Consider the following 14,000-nt stretch of genomic DNA (forward strand, 5'->3'; position numbering starts at 1 on the left):
ATGAACTATCCCAAGCAGACAAGCGACTAGCTAGCTGATGTTATTGACATCCAGGATAAAATGCAGTGATGTTTGCTAGCTGACTAGCTAACTAACGTTAGTTAGCGCCTTACATCAAGTTAGCCATAACCATAAGGCTGGCTTACCATCATGTCAAGCTCTATAGACAAATATTGTTTTGATGTAAATGAAACACTTGCTGTTGCCAACAAAATGACGGTTATTACTGCAGCACTCACTTGTGTAGAGAATACTTGTTTTTTGATAAGCAAATAATGTCTGGTTACCTAGTTAATTCTGATAGAGGCCGAATGCCATCCGCGACATCACCTACGCTCTGTGACTGGGCACAAGCGCGTTCCGTCGTCTATGACGCCGACGCGACAGGGGTCTAGCTGAAGCTAAAGAATTAGCCTGCCACTCAAATACATTCGCAAGGTAGAATCTGAAACGCTGCGACTGAGGCCAGTTATCCTTCTTGAATGTAATAGTATGTCCAGTGCCCTATTCGTAACAATGTGTTCATTAAACCTGCATTCATTTCTTTATGGAAAGACAGTCCATTCGATTCGTCGTGGCTTTCCAAACAACTCGCTTCAAACTGGATCATTCCATTAGGTGAGATCCCATTGTCTTATATTTCCTCGCATTCCCTGATTAATCCACATTTCTGATTGCATTAATATGTTCATGTATTTAATTGCAGCCTTCAAACCGATGTTCCATATTATGTTGTTATTTGCTAGCTAGTCCTCTCCCAGACAGTATTTGGTAGTTGTGTATGGATATCAAACCATGTCCGAAGAGCAAGACAAACACAAGACGTCACCAACTGGTCATACTCTAGTATTGCAACACTCCATACAGAATGACCGGTCACCAGAATTACCGGTATTGTATCAATACAGCCTATTAACAGCTAAAACGTTTTTGTATAATTTGCTGGACCCCAGGCGGTGTAAGATCTGACCTACGTCAGCGACCCCTAGGCACAGGAATGCGACCTATGTCTGCAACTGATGGCTGAACCAGGACACAACGTTTTGGAACGTTTAGATATGCAGTATGTGTTAACATGCCTCACCGACATGTAGAACAAGGAATCATTGTTGGTTCTATTTGTATTTGTATTTAAACTGAGCAATCATGGGAGAAGGGCCTTGGTCAGGGAGGTGACCAAGAACCTGATGGTCACTCTGACAGAGCTCCAGAGTTACTCTGTGGAGATGGGAGAACCTTCCAGAAGGACAACCATCTCTGCAGTACTTCACTAATCAGGCCTTTTTGGTAGAGTGGCCAGACAGAAGCCACTCCTCGGTACATGACAGCCCACTTGGAGTTTGCCAAAAGGCACCTGAAGGACTCTCAGGCCATGAGAAATAAGATTCTCTGGTCTGATGAAACCAAGATTGAACTTGTTGGCCTGAATGCCAGGCGTCACGTCTAGAGGAAACCTGGCACCATCCCTACGGTGAAGCGTAGTGGTGGCAGCATCATGCTGTGAGGATGTTTTTCAGCGGCAGGGACTGGGAGACTAGTCAGGATCAAGTGAAAGATGATCAGAGCAAAGTACAGAGAGATCCTTAATGAAAACCTGCTCCAGATCGCTGAGGACCTCAGACTAGGGCGAAGGTCACCTTCCAACAGGACAATGACCCTAAGCACACAGCCAGAGCCCAGACTTGAACCCGATCGAACATCTCTGAAGAGACCTGAAAATAGCTGTGCAGCGATGCACCCAATCCAAGGTGACGGAGTTAGAGAAGATCTGCAGAGAAGGATGTGAGAAACTCCCCAAAAACATGTGTGCCAAGCTTGTATCATCATACCCAAGAAGACTCGAGACTGTAATCACTGCCAAAGGTGCTTCAACAAAGTACTGAATAAAGGGTCTGAATACTTATGTAAATGTGATATTTCTGTTTTGTATTAGTAATACATTTTTAAAAATATAAATAACAACTGTTTTTGCTTTGTCATTATGGGGTGTTGTGTGTAGATTGATGAAAAATAACAATTTAATCAATTTTAGAATAAGGCTGTAACTTAACCAAATTTGGAAAAAGTCTGAATGTTCATTATAGCAATCCGTAAGTCTATGACGTGCACGCAACCATTGGTTGATGCATGCAACGTCTTAGCACAGGAGCGCGACCATAACCTACTCTTTAAATACAAGGGGACATTCCAGAACATCGCCGATGGGGGCATGAGGATGAAGGCTTGAATTCATGACTTACTACCAAATGTCGCATGGGGATTTGTGAGAAAATCCTTTTCGCTAGCTAGATGAAGTGGTTGCGCTGCGTAAAAGTGCGTGCCCTGGCTCCGAAAAGGTAACGGGAAGAAAGAGGACAATGCGAGATTAAACAAGTAGGTAAGAATAACATTTATTATTGTTTTATTGCTATTTATATCCCAGTGACATCTAGACGAGAGAGAGATGATTTGGGCATGTACCACACCTACCACTGCATCCAGCACATCCTCCTAACCACCACTTCTATCTCATCCCAGTTTGGTTGTTTCGCTCCCTCAACCTCTAGATATGAGTAACTAGGCCCCCATTGAACAGGGGGATGGAATACGGTATTGACACTATGGGACAGTTTCCCAGACACAGATTTAGTTAAATCCTGGACTAGTCTAGGAGTATCCTTGGTCTATCTGAGTCTGAGAAACCAGTCAAGGTGGTCCATTTGTCTTACCCAGTTTTATATCACAAACGTGTCATTTCTATGTGGACCCGTTCTACAGGACAGTAAGCTATATTTGTGTCTGGGCCACATGAGATTGGTGGCATCTTAATTGGGGAGGACAGGCTCTTGGTAATGGCTGGAGCGGAATCTGTGGAATGGTATCAAACACATGGTTTCTATTTGTTTGATGTCATTCCATTTGCTCCGTTCCAGACATTATTATGAGCCATCCTTCCCTCAGCAGCCTCCACTGGTCTAGGTCCCTCTAGATCTGAGATGTAGACATTAGTTCAGTTTCCTGTGTATTTCACCCTCGCCCCAGAGAAGAAGGGAGGCTCTTAAAGAGCTCTTCTCTGGCTAATAGACCCAGTAATGAGGGACTTACAGTAACAAGGCATTAGGGAAGCCAGGCTTAGAGCTAAACACACTGAAGAGGAATGTGTTGTTGAGAAGCATATGATGAGGATGATTGTGAAGTATCAGACTGATGCTATCAGTGTACGTTGCATTCAGTTAATTCAACGAAAACATTTGATGAGTATATTAAATGTGAATCAAACTCTGCGTCCCAAATGGCACCCTATTCCCATATACAGTGCACTACTTTTTACCAGGCCCCATATGGCTCCGGGTCAAGAGTAGTACCCTATATAGTGAGTAGGTTGTCTTTTCAGACACCGGCAATGTCTAGGAAGGCTAGTCTGATTTAGGAGAATCTTAGCTTTGGCCCAATGAAAAAGGATGACGCTGAGAGACTAGTGGTGAGCTGTGAGACTGACACCAACGCCACCAGAGGGCGACGACGTCAGACTGAATGCAAGGAGTGCATCTCAATTGTAATTCCTTGACTCCTCGCATCCTCTCTTCTTGCCTCCTTCTCAAAATGGAGGAATCAAGGAAATACAATTGAGATTTACCCCAGGGCTTTCTATCTCCTCATTACTGTGTGTATACTGACTAGCCTAGTACAAGTTACAGCTGGAATAGCTTTCTCTGACTGTCATATCTTTTTTAGTGTGAGCACGAGTGTACTGGAGGAGTAGAACGTGATCAGGAAAAGGAGATGAGGTGATCAATTACTAGACCTAACACTCATAAGGAGCTGGGTTGTATTCATTAGTGCACACCACAGCAAAGCGTTTTACACTGTAGTAGGTGCATGGCATGTACCTGACCGCAGCAAAACATTTTGCAACGGAAAACAAAAACAAGGGTTTCTTGTTGGACAAGTTGAGGTAGTCCCTTCCAATGTTCCCTTTAAGCTGTGCACGTGCTCGGGTGTGCAGTTTCCCAGGGACTGCTGTGCAGAAGAAATATAAAGCCAAGCAGAGAAGCACGAAGTTCTGGAGTTTTCCCTGTTAGTTGACACTACCAACGTTTCCCTTTACTGTGGGAATTGTAATCGAATCAACACAATATTAGTCACTTTCAATGCAACATACCGAAACAAAACAAAAACTATGCAAGACTTAGTATGCAAAACTAACTAGACAAGAAATTGGATTGTTGGATTCTATTGCATTGGCAGGCTTGGCTCAGGCCCGTACTCTGCACAGACCAGTGCGCCATAACCAATCAGAGCTGCACTAGGCCTATATGCAAATAGACCATTGCCAAATATGGATTTGTGCCATTCACTTTGAACTGGACGGTTTTACTGAATGAGTGGTCGAGATTATTATAACTTGGTTTGAGACCAAAGCAAGAGCTGCATGTAGCCACATGTGCACATTTGTTCATATTCTTTGCTAGTTAGTGAGTTATTAGCACAGTTATTGCTAATTTGTAGTCAGCAATATGGGAGTGATTGCTTCCTACAAGAGCCCAAAACGTGCACATTTCTAGCGATCTTTGAAAAGGGAGTCAGGTAAAGAGTGTTTTTTGTGTCTTAAAGGGGCAGCGTTGTATTTTGAGACCTGCTTGAATAAGCTAAGTAGCCAATAGGCAGAGGGTAGCATAATTTGTCTGATTCTCTGTAATACTATAATGGACATAATAATTCATTGTATTTGGTAAAGGGGTTTCTTGCATCAAACAACACAATGTTTTCAGTCACCTCCTTGTCTGAAGGACAAGTGGATAAAGAGGTTAATGTCAAGCCTTGCATGTTTTTTCTAAAGTCTCGTGGAATTAAGGCCTACATTGAATAACACACATTGGCTGCTACTGTAGGCTGAATGATGGAACCGCTATTTCCATGTTCAAATGTTATATGATACATTTTATCCATTGTTTTTATGGTAGGCCACTCTGGTAGGCCTACATTATGATCAAATACCCACAGTAGCGCACTTGACCACTGTTAAAACAGTATATTAAAGCGGGTACAGACTCAGTGTTCACAAACATGCACTGGAAGTTGCACAGAAATCTCGCAAGGTTCAGGTTTGCGCTCAGCAGACCTGAAATTTTCTCAGTGCCGAAACATTAGAGGGAACATTGGCAGTGATGACAGTAGATATCACTATAAATCAATGATCAAACCAAGATGGCGTAGCAGTCAGACGTATTTGTCCTTCGTCTTGTCGTGTCCCATGTATATATATTTTTCTTCGCATATCTTTTTATATTTTTCTAAACCCTTACTTCAAAATACTCTCCTGCAACCCACCTCACCCAATGTGGTGTGGACCTGCTTTTTCTCTAAAGTATTTTTCTCTGCCTCTATTACTGGAATCTCTCCAACATAAACTAGCCTCTTCAAAGGGGGAGACACTCTAGACCCAAACTGTTACAGACCTATATCTATACTACCCTGCATCTCTAAGGTCTTTGAAAGCCAAGTTAACAAACAGATTACTGACCATTTTGAATCACATCGTACCTTCTCCGCTATGCAATCTGGTTTCCGAGCTGGTCATGGGTGCACCTCAGCCACGCTCAAGGTCCTTAACGATATCATAACCTCCATCGATAAGAGATATTACTGTGCAGCGGTATTCATTGACCTGGCCAAGGCTTTCGACTCTGTCAATCACCACATTCTTATTGGCAGACTCAACCGCCTTGGTTTCTCAAATAATTGCCTCGCCTGGTTCACCAACTACTTCTCTGATAGAGTTCAGTGTTTCAAATCGGAGGGCCTGTTGTCCGGACCTCTGGCAGTCTCTATGGGGGTGCCACAGGGTTCAATTCTCGGGCCGACTCTCTTCTCTGTATACATCAATGATGTCGCTCTTGCTGCTGGTGATTCTCTGATCCACCTCTACGCAGACGACACCATTCTGTATACTTCTGGCCCTTCTTTGGACACTGTGTTAACAACCCTCCAGGCAAGCTTCAATGCCATACAACTCTCCTTCCGTGGCCTCCAATTGCTCTTAAATACAAGTAAAACTAAATGCATGCTCTTCAACCGATCGCTACCTGCACCTACCCGCCTGTCCGACATCACTACTCTGGACGGCTCTGACTTAGAAACCAATTCTTTCTTTGGCCGCCTCTCCTTCCAGTTCTCTGCTGCCAATGACTGGAACGAACTACAAAAATCTCTGAAACTGGAAACACTTATCTCCCTCACTAGCTTTAAGCACCAACTGGCAGCTCACAGATTACTGCACCTGTACATAGCCCACCTATAATTTAGCCCAAACAACTACCTCTTTCCCAACTGTATTTAATTTTTATTTATTTATTTTGCTCCTTTGCACCCCATTATTTTTATTTCTATTTTGCACATTCTTCCATTGCAAAACTACCATTCCAGTGTTTTACTTGCTATATTGTATTTACTTTGCCACCATGGCCTTTTTTGCCTTTACCTCCCTTCTCACCTCATTTGCTCACATTGTATATAGACTTGTTTATACTGTATTATTGACTGTATGTTTGTTTTACTCCATGTGTAACTCTGTGTCGTTGTATCTGTCGAACTGCTTTGCTTTATCTTGGCCAGGTCGCAATTGTAAATGAGAACTTGTTCTCAACTTGCCTACCTGGTTAAATAAAGGTAAAATAAAAAATAAATAAAGCCTTTCATTGTCTTCATACAAACCAGACATTAAAATCAACTTCAACTCATGGAAAAGTAAAGGATGGCGTTCAACTAAAAGCAGCATTTTAAAGGGGATGTTTACTTCATGCAAAGGTTAAGAATAATGACGGCCTACCCCGGCCTCCCCTAACCTGGACAACGCTGGGCCAACTGTGTGCCGCCCTAAGTGTTACACAGCCTGGGATCAAACCAGGGTCTATAGTGACACCTCTAGCACTGAAATGCAGTGTTTTAGACCACTACGCCTCTCGGGAGCCATTATATCCACATTGAAGAACAGTTTTTTAAACCATTTTTTATCAGCCCAACTGTAGCCTAAATAATACATTATCTACAGTTTGATATTTCATCCACAGTGAGACAGAACTGTCTTTTCATTTGCTTGGTGAAGATAAAGGTAATGTAACAATACTTTTACATTGTCAAAGAGCAACTGAATACATTTTACACAATAGTTTCTCTCCCTCCTCTCCCACACATTGACAAACACCAGGCGTGCGGAGTAGGCCAGGTAGAGCAAGAAGTTGAGAGTGGTGAGCACGGCAACCGTCACCAGTGTGGGCCGCTGCCAGGTCTGGGGGCAGTTGTAACCAATGTTTGGCATATGGTGATCTTAGGCTTGTGTGCAGTTGCTCGGCCATGGAAACCCATTTCATAAAGCTCCCGACGAACAGTTCTTGTGGCATTCTGGAACTCGATAGTGAGTGTTGCAACCGAGGACAGAAGATTGTTATGAGCGACATGCTTTCTTCACTCTGCAGTCCCGTTCTGTGAGCTTGTGTGGCCTACCACTTCGTTGCTCCTAGACGTTTTCACTTCACAATAACATCACTTACAGTTGACTGGGGAATCTCTAGCAGGGCATACATTTGATTAACTGACTAATCCAATGACGGTGCCACATTGAAAGTCACTGAACACTTCAGTAAGGCCATTCTACTGCCAATATTTGTCTACGGAGACTGAAATAGCCAAATCCACTAATTTAAAGGGGTGTCCACATACTTTTGTATATATAGTGTACATTATCTCAGGAATTCATATGCAAAAAAACAAATCTCTTTCTAATCTTGAAATCATGAGAGGTAGGGAGGAGGGCTTTATAGGTTTGGTTGAGTTCAGGATCAGGATCAACTGTTGCGATTGAGGAACCATGTAAACGGATTAATACTTTTAGGCTCTACTGTTGAGATTGAGGAACCTTGTAAACAGTGTCGTGGAAATTCTAGTTAAAAGAGAGACTGCGGATTCTTCAAACAATCCAACTTTAATTTTGATTAATTGTTGCAATAATGGAGCTGGTCAACCACAATCCGTAGAGATTGTTGAGAGCCCAACGAGCATAACTGAGACACCACATTTTATAGTTAAGACATCCTCCTGAATACATGACAAACAACAGATGTGTGGAATGGTTCAAAAGGTTAGGATTTGTATGAAATAAATGAATAATTCACAGATGGGAACAGTCTTCACAGCAGATTCTATTGTATAGAAACCAGGGTTTGGACCCCAAGACGAGGTTCTTCTTATCAGCTCTCCATACCAGAGCCATCTCCTCCCTGGTACCTCATAGTACACAACCACCAATTCAATATATGGAATGCAGGCTGTAGATATCCCCAAGCCATCATAGAGTTGAAGTCGGAAGTTTACATACACCTTAGCCAAATACGTTTAAACTCAGTTTTTCACAATTCCTGACATTTAATCCTAGTAAAAATTCCCTGTCTTAGGTTAGTTAGGATCACCACTTTATTTTAAGAATGTGAAATATCAGAATAATAGTAGAGAGAATGATTTATTTCAGCTTTTATTTCTTTCATCACAATCCCAGTGGGTCAGAAGTTTACATACACTCAATTAGTATTTGGTAGCATTGCGTTTAAATTGTTTAACTTGGGTCAAATGTTTTGGGTAGCCTTCCACAAGCTTCCCACAATAAGTTGGGTGAATTTTGGCCCATTCCTCCTGAGAGCTGGTGTAACTGAGTCAGGTTTGTAGGCCTCCTTGCTCGCACACGCTTTTTCAGTTCTGCACACAAATTTTCTATAGGTTTGAGGTCAGGGCTTTGTGATGGCCACTCCAATATCTTGACTTTGTTGTCCTTAAGCTATTTTGCCAAAACTTTGGAAGTATGCTTGGGGTCATTGTCTATTTGGAAAACCCATTTGCGACCAAGCTTTAACTTCCTGACTGATGTCTTGAGATGTTGCTTCAATATATCCACATAATTTCCCTCTCGTGATGCCATCTATTTTGTGAAGTGCACCAGTCCCTCCTGCAGCAAAGAACCCCCATAACATGATGCTGCCACCCCCCTGCTTCACGGTTGGGATTGTGTTCTTCGGCTTGCAAGCCTCCCCCTTTTTCCTCCAAACATAACGATGGTCATTATGGCCAAACAGTTCCATTTTTGTTTTATCAGACCAGAGGACATTTCTCCAAAAAGTATGATCTTTGTCCCCATGTGCAGTTGCAAACCGTAGCCTGGCTTTTTTATGGCAGTGGCTTCTTCTTTGCCAAGCGGTATGTCGATATTTGACTAATTTTACTGTGGATGTAGATAGTTTTGTACCTGTTTCCTCTAGCATCTTCACAAGGTCCTTTGCTGTTGTTGTGGGATTGATTTGCACTTTTCGCACCAAAGTACATTCATCTCTAGGAGACAGAACGCGTCTCCTTTCTGAGCGGTATGACAGCTGCGTGGTCCCATGGTGTTTATACTTGCATACTATTGTTTGTACAGATGAACGTGGTACCTTCAGGCATTTGGAAATTGCTCCCAAGGATGAACCAGACTTGTGGGGGTCTACAATTTTTTTCTGAGGTCTTGACTGATTTCTTTTTGATTTTCCCATGATGCCAAGCAAAGAGGCACTGAGTTTGAAGATAGGCCTTGAAATACATCCACAGGTACACCTCCATTTGACTCAAATTATGTCAATTAGCCTATCAGAAGCTTCTAAAGCCATGACGTCATTTTCTGGAATTTTCCAAGCTGTTTAAAGGCACAGTCAACTTAGTGTATGTACATTTCTGACCCACTGGAATTGTGATACAGTGAGTTATAAGTGAAATAATCTGTCTGTAAACAATTGTTGGAAATATTTGCAGCAAATACAGTAAAGGAAGCAGCAGTGAACACCGCTAAAGCAGTACTCTTTAATCCAGGTGTGCTGGATATGGTGGAATATGTAGTGGAGTGATATCTAAACGTGCAGCAAGTTACAGCAGTCTACTATCTGTTAGAGGAAAAATCCACCCTAAACCCGAATCCAAAATCCTCCCTTAATAAACCCCTAATTCTAATAATTTGTGAGAAAAATATGTTTTATGAACAAATGTTTATTTTTGTCATTATAATAAGGTTGGTAGCAATACAAGACAATGGTTGTGGAAATCTGTTGCAGCTCAAGTCAAAATCTAATTTTATTTGTCACATACACATGGTTAGCAGATGTTAAGTCGACTACACAACCCACAATGCAATGCTCTCTCTATGGGCTGGGTGGCAAGCTAGTAAACGTAGCTACACACAATAATGCAAAAGTCAATATCAGCATGTGAAGTAGCTAGTTAGCTGTAAAATCACCTAAACAAAGTGCATTATCAATTTAGGAGTCTACAAACTCACCATGTTCAACCTGCAGATCGATGTTCCTTGCAGAGTGTTCCTTCGCAACGGCAATGCAACAGCACCATGCAATGCACTCTGGACTGAAGAGGCAGACAAAAAAGAGAAATGTGGTGGACCCTCTGTTAAATTACACATTTCTTGAGGTAGGAATATCGCTAAAATATTATAAATGACTCATCCGAGACAAGACAATCTCCAATACAAGTTTGATATTATGCTCTTGGAAACGGTTTTAAATCCAAACTGCTGATTTAAAAGAAAAATATTATTCTGTTCGTTTGTGTCATGTAATGGGTGAAATGTAAAAAGATGGTTCGACAATAACTGTATTATATCTTTAGTTTCAAGTTTATTTGTATTTACCATCATAAATTATTAGGACTTTGTGATTGTGGTTTGGCATACTGTGTTGATTAAATTGCTTGCAAAAACAATATATGCCGCATACCACCCTGCATACCACTTCTGGCTTGATTCTAAAGCTAAGCAGAGTTGGTCCTGGTCAGTCCCTGGATGGGAGACCAGATGCTGCTGGAAGTGGTGTTGGAGGGCCAGTAGGGGGCACTCTTTCCTCTGCTCTAAAAAAAAATTGATTGGGGACACTGCCCTGTGTAGGGTGCCGTCTTTTGGATGGGACGTTAAACGGGTGTCCTGATTCTCTGAGGTCATTAAAGATCCCATGGCACTTATCGTAAGAGTAGGGGTGTTAACCCTGGTGTCCTGGCTAAATTCCCAATCTGGCCCTCAAACCATCACGATCACCTAAAAATCCCCAGTTTACAATTGGCTCATTCATCCCCCTCCTCTCTCCTGTAACTATGCCCCAGGTCGTTGCTGCAAATGAGAATGTGTTCTCAGTCAACTTACCTGGTAAAATAACAGATAAATCAAATTGAGGATTTTGTGAAAACTAATGAGAAACTGAGTGAGCTTGTGGAGAAATGTGGTGGCCGCTGTCATGTCATCGATAATGAATTATGGAACAACAGTCAGCAGGATCAGTACAGGAACAACCAGTACCAAGTAGCAAAACTAGTCAACACCTTAGAGAATATGGTGAGAGAGAACGGAGGAGGGTGCTACACCAACGAGTTTCTCCGAGCAGTAGAGGAAGAAATACAAGCAGAGATAAAGATTATTGGGCAGTTAAATGGCCAAATGTCAATGGAAAAGATAGAGTGTGGAAGAAACTCCTGAACAAAATGACAGGGGTAACAACAGGTCAAGTACTTGGATCTTTCCTTGGGGTTGCAGTGCCATTTTCATTAGTAGTTATTGGGAGAAGTGCGCTAGCAAGACTAGGAGCATTAGTAATAGCTGCAGGATGGTTTGCTTGGGCAGCAATAGGTTGGGGAATAAAAGGTACTGATGCAGCAGAGGATGCAGAGACACCAGGAAGATACAGAAAAAAGCAGCTAAGGCTATCTGGGAGGAGGCTAATAGTATTTTGGGTACAGTCAAACGTTTGTCAGGGCCAGAGGGGTACAGCAAACTGAGTTTGAGTGAAGAAAATAATTAGCACGACTGCTAGCTATTCAGAAAAAACCCACACAGGTTTTTACATTTGAGTGAAATTAGTGAATGAGTGATAACAATAGTTTGCTATAGGACTACTATACCACAGTAGAAGATGTTAAAACCTGTTGCCTTGTGAAAATCAAGTGACTGTTCAAACCATTCAAAAATATTCAGACAAATCAAATGTTAGAACAGGTCAATGTTTTAACCTAATTAGAGTAAGACATTTTATTTATCAATGTTTGAACATAATTGCATTAGCAAATGTTTGATTTGAATGTTTAAACAGAATTACAGTTACAAATGTTTTATTAAATTTTTTAACACAATGATAGAGTAGAACATGTTTGATTTTAATGTTTTAATTTTAATTTGAAAGTTGTACCTTTATTTAACTAGGCAAGACAGTTAAGAACATACTCTTATTTACAATGACTGCCGACACATCCATTAGAGCTTAAACTGCATTTTAGTCAGCAGATGCTCTTATCCAGAGTGACTAACAGAAGTGAGTGCATCTACTTTTTTTTCTCCGTACTGTATGTTTGGCTAAAATTATAATATTTTGAAATGATTCAACAATTTGTATTGTACTTTCATAGTAAATTATGAAAGGAATAATAAAAATCCATATTTGAATGACTATAACGCTGTATGAGTTAGAACTGGAGAAACAGAGAAGTGGTTCGTCAATTCTTATTGACCACAACATAAATGTTATATCAGGGTGTCACAGCTTAATAGCTTTTAGTTTATGTAAGTAAGGTCCGTGACATCAGCTTAGTAGCAATTACCAGCATTGTGAAATAACTTTATTTACTCAATCGTCCTGTTTTGTTATGGTCACTATGAAATCTTTTATATTCACTTGTATTTTGTTCACAATTTGTTGTATTTTTCTTTGTACATTACAACAAGCAATTATCGAATCCATAAGAGGTATTTAGAGCAGATTAGAGTTGTCCTTATTCAGTCTTGTTCGAAGGGCAGTTCTACCTTGAGGGTAGAAACGTGATTGATTAAGTTTAGGAAAGAAATGTCATTTGGTAAGTTTAAGCAAGCAATTCGAAATTTAAAAAATGCAGCTCTTCCTAAAGAACATAAATAAATGTGATTGGTTAGATTTATATACAGTACCTTCAGAAAGCATTCATACCCCTTGACTTGTTCCATATGTTACAGCCTGAATTCAAAATGGATGAAATATTGTTTTTAAATCTCACCCATCTACACACAACACCCCAATATGACAAAGTTAAAATATGTTTTTAGAAATGTTTGTTTAAATTCAGATAGATTGCATTTACATAGGTATTCACACCTCTGAGTCAATGTTAGAATCACCTTTGGCAGTGAATACAGCTGTGAGGCTTTTTGGGTAAGTTTCAGCGCTTTGCACACCTGGATTTTACAATATTTGTACATTATTAGTATTCAAAAAATCATGCTCTGTCAAGTTGGTTGATCATTGCTAGACAGACATTTTCAAGTCTTGCCATATATTTTAAATCCGATATAAATCAAAACTGTATATACGCTACTCAGGAACATTCAATGTCGTCTTGGTAAGCAACTCCAGTGTATATTTGACCTTGTGTTTTAGGTTACTGTCCTGCTGAAAGATGCATGTATTTATTTATTAGTACCTTTAATTAACCAGGAAAATAGCTATTTTTCAAGGGAGAGCTGGCTAAGAAGGCAGCAGCAATTAATACATTACAGAATTAAGACATACAACAATACTATACAACACAACAACATGATCCAGCCTAATAAAGTATTTACACTCCTCTGTAACAGTCTCCCATCAACATTTTAAATTCATTCAGCAGCACTAACATATCTAGATGAAGCATGGATTGTAGACTATTCCATGACTCTGGTGCATAAGACGAGAAGGTAGTCTTGCCTAGTATTGTAAATGTCCTGCGGACTTTAAGTTGCAACCACCTAGCAGACCGGGTATAGAGATGATTGTGGACTACAGGAAAAAGAGGACCGATTACGCCCCCATTCACATCGACGGGGCTGCAGGGGAGCAGGTTGAGAGCTCAAGTTCCTTGGTGTCCACATCACCAACAAACTAACATGGTCCAAGCACACCATGACAGTCATGAAAAGGGCACGACAAAACCTATTCCCCCTCAGG

At 41.0% G+C, this 14,000-nt stretch overlaps 1 protein-coding gene across 5 annotated transcripts in view; it reads right to left on the reverse strand.

The window, feature by feature from the left end:
- Positions 1-927, reverse strand: part of LOC112260980 (rho guanine nucleotide exchange factor 11) — a 31,940-nt gene extending 31,013 nt beyond the window's left edge. For 3 of the 5 annotated variants that reach the window (XM_042328242.1, XM_042328244.1, XM_042328241.1), the window contains exon 1: positions 288-925. The gene's annotated coding sequence lies outside the window, so the exon portion shown is untranslated. Of the gene's footprint in view, positions 1-287 lie in introns of all 5 variants that reach the window. The other 2 variants (XM_042328245.1, XM_042328243.1) reach the window with 2 other exon arrangements.
- Positions 928-14,000: the final 13,073 nt, after the last annotated feature.

The sequence above is a fragment of the Oncorhynchus tshawytscha genome, linkage group LG10 (genome assembly GCF_018296145.1).
Source record: "Oncorhynchus tshawytscha isolate Ot180627B linkage group LG10, Otsh_v2.0, whole genome shotgun sequence".
Lineage (NCBI taxonomy): Eukaryota > Metazoa > Chordata > Actinopteri > Salmoniformes > Salmonidae > Oncorhynchus > Oncorhynchus tshawytscha.